We start from the raw sequence: 3,927 nt of genomic DNA, 5'->3' as shown, positions 1-3,927 counted from the left end.
GGAAAGAAGCCATGGTTCCTGGACTTGCATATGGAAACTCTATGTTGTGTTTAAAACCGGAAGTGCAAACTAGATTATTCTTAGGGTCCTTAGTTTTTGGGTAAAGCCCAATCTTTGCATGCTGGACAAGTTTTATAAAAATTTTGTTAAACCCAATTTCATTACGAAGTTCTGCCCTTTCATAAATGGTAAGAATAAATGCAAGTGTTACTAAGCCAATGAACGCTGCCCTCCTTGAGTAAGCAAATGGTCAAGGTATACCATATTAACATTATTAATCATATATGAACATGATATATATGCTTCGTTTTCCCTTAACATTAAAGCAATAACTGACATACGTAGTGTATTCAGCACCTGCCAGCCTTCAGTGAACAAAAGCTTGTTGTCTTTTTGGTAGCTGCATTTACATGAATGCAACAACGTCACATAACATTGTATTTTCTGCATGTCATATCAACGTGTGTAAATGGCGGTGATGTGCTAGGAAGCAAATGCACCATTGAGATTGCTCTGTGATGCTAAAGGTAGCTGTGATGCTGAGATGCTGAGAGGGCATTTTCCCAACCAAGGTATGTAAGCAGCCAGCACGCTGGGCTTCTTGCTCCTCGCTCTCGCAGTATGCTGGCTGCCCACTGCTGGGTCACGTAAGCAAAATTTCGCCTGGAGGGCCGCGGCTTTGCACTCGCTGCAGCCTCCCAGTTTCGTTTTTGCATGCTCTGATAGCCAAAATTTGTCGTGCCACAGTTTTGCGAGAAATCACATTTTTCTAGATCCAAACGATGACATGGCTTGTACTGAGAGCTCACTTCACTTTAACATTTACAATGAGCCTGCTGAAACGAAAAGTTCAAAAGTTAATTAATGAATGTTTGTTAATTAGCAACTAACTATCACATATAGCCCGTCACCCTGTGGTCGGCACCACTGATGGCATGTCTCCGAAGGAACCTTCCTTGTATTTCAAAACATATATTTTTAAATATCAAAAGTCTTCGTAGAAACACCCAGCATATAGTTTTTCTGGGATATATATATATATCCCAGAAAAACTGTTTGTTCGGACCACTGAAGGCTTGGGCCCCCTCCGAAAAAAAATCCTGGCTACGTGCCTGGCAGTACATATGCCGTGAAAACACTAATGGATAAAAGCAACCCACTGTGGGGAAAAAATTAAATTGCGTTTAGTATTAGTAGAATATAATAATCAAAACAATGTGCTCTCCTGAATATGTGCACTCCTGAGTACTTCTGGGGCATTGTTAAAGCAGCATAGCTGTCGAAGTGGAAAATAGGCTACCCAACAGAAGCTGCTGTACCTTAACTGCTGTTATTAAAAAAGTATGTAGCCAAGATGACCAAAGCACACATTTTGCACTGCTTGATTTGGGAAGTGTGAGAAGCACTGCAGACAAGTTTCTATGATATCCTGTGTGAATGTTTTAGTTTTCTAGACTACCCACTGTGCCAAATATTAACTACTCAATATAATGAAATATAAGACTACCCAATGTGCCGAAAGTAAAAGTGCAGTCCTCTTTTCATATGGTGCATAGCGTTACTCATTGAAGACTTCTGATGGCAGCGTTTAACAATGCATTTAAAAGCTGTCAATCAAATTAATTATTTGGTTGATTTCCTATGGCCTGGTAAGAAAATAGGTGATCAGAATCGGATGCACTCAGCAGCAGCAGTGGAGAAGAGATTAAATGGGCAGCTTGTGGAAATGAAACATTGTTCAAAGAGCATGGTGTCTCGTGGTGGGATGATCATCTTTGGTGGGAAAGTGTGATAGTTTTGCTGGCCGTTTATCAATGGTTCTGCAAAGTTGGATGCGTCAGCTAAGTGTTTTGTTATCACTGACTTCGTGCAAGTATGGAATATACATTGTTTTGTGTAGTACTCACCCATATATGCTCTGCTGCTACAAATTGTTTTTGTTTTTGTTTCAGAATTTCTTCTGCAACTGATATCATGAAATGCCATGGGTGCACACAGCAGACACCAAGTGTTCAGTTTGCTCATTTTGGCTCACATACCTCAACTGAGTTGTGTGGATGTTGTGCCTCTGTAGCAATGCAAATGGTTGGGTGGGGTACCATGTATCAGTACACTGGAAGATTGGGCTGGAGGGAATAGCTTAAGACCTCCCAATCCTCTTTAATTAGGAATACTTATTAACCCAGGGCCTCCCATATTTCTTAATCACACCATACTATAATCCGTGTCTGGCATTCTTCCTCTGCCATTGCCCACCACTGCTCTCATGTCTCACTTTATGGTCAAGGATAGGTGGACACTTCAACCATTCACTATGTGTGTGGAAAGTGAATGACTCTAAATAAGCCTTATGTGTGCCTCTTCTTTTTAGTGCTGAAAAATTTATAAACTCTAATGGTTGTTCAATTGCGCAATTGTTTCTTGAAACGTTAGATATGGCTGAATGTAGTATTGGAAGAAATGCATGCGATGGCTATCTACTAGATGCTTGCTGTTATGCTGATGCAGAAACACTGCTATTCTTATAGCGCCTCTTTCAGGTGAAAGATATGCTGCAGTAGTCATTGTTGCTGCACAAAGGTACCAGCTTGCAGAGAAAGGATAATCAGCTATTTTACATGAAAACTTGTAGTATAACCTAAGGATCAAGGCTTCATTTTTAAGAATATAGGAACATTGCAACATTTACACATAATTTGTTTAGTATATATGGCAAGCCTGCAGGTTACAAATGTTAATTCCTAAACAAATCTGCTGATTCCGGTGCTTTACGTGTAATCCCTGTTTTACCAACATTGGCATTCATTAGAGCATATATATAGTTTAAAAAATTAGCCATTTTCACTAACTTTGCCTAATCTTAATTGTCCCTTCCTGATTTTCCACATCTAAATTTTTCTTGGAACACCAGACGATGCCCCCTTTTGAAAGTTAAGTCTTGCTTATGAGGCCATGCATGTTGTAAGTCCCCCTACTCAACTTTTGCTTTGCTCCCTTTTATGTCATCTCCTTTATGTCATTTCTGTAGTGATTAAGAGTGAACATTAGAACATTTCTTTTTGAGATGTCATTTTTCGCTTCCAAGAAAAATACTTTTAGATTTCTTGAAAAGCTTGGCCTGAACTTGACTCTTCCAGTAGTTCTTTTGTTTGGTGCTATCGCTAGGGTTTTAGCCACAGGAACATCAAAAGCAAAAGCACCGATGAAAATAATTATATTTAAAATGTGTTGCATATATCTTAAGACAGTTTGGACTGGACCAGTGCTGCAAATTTGAATAATATGTGCAAATTGTTTTTAAAAAAATAGTTGGAAAGAAGATGACTGGGTGTTTGCTCTATGTCGTCATGTAACGGAGTCACTTTTTTCATTGCACAATGTTTTACATAGTAATATTTTTCAAGTGGTTGGATAGATGCTTTCCAAATATACTAGATGCAAAATATATAGTTGATGTCCTCATGAATGATGTTCTTGTAGAGACTTCTCGCATGAAGCCCACATTCTGTACTTGACTAAACTCTCCGAAGAATTAAAAATTCTTAATAGGTGTTGCATTTGTATGCTTTCGATGATTCTGAAGATGCAAGAAATTTGGTGAAACTAAATTTTGAATGAACAGATCTAACGGTGACTAGAGGGGATACAGCTTGACCCGTCCCACCGCTTTATTTTAGCTGATCTCGTAGAATGGGTTACCCATTACTTTGAACAACCAACCAAGTTGTGGAGCAGAAAGTCGATCGGCACATGCTTTTTGGCATTCTGCACGCGCCTGTTATAATGAAACGGTGCTAACTGCTGCTCGAAATCTTCATCGCGATGAAGCAAAAAGCTAATAAACAGTTATGACAGCACTTCGAAATAACCGTCTTTTATTCTGCATACAGCATATAGCGCAGTGCCAGCGTTCCAACAGACGGTGCT

This window comes from Dermacentor silvarum, chromosome 1, assembly GCF_013339745.2.
Source record: "Dermacentor silvarum isolate Dsil-2018 chromosome 1, BIME_Dsil_1.4, whole genome shotgun sequence".
Classification (NCBI taxonomy): domain Eukaryota; kingdom Metazoa; phylum Arthropoda; class Arachnida; order Ixodida; family Ixodidae; genus Dermacentor; species Dermacentor silvarum.
The sequence above is the reverse complement of the archived record's forward strand: the minus strand, read 5'-3'. Positions refer to the sequence as shown.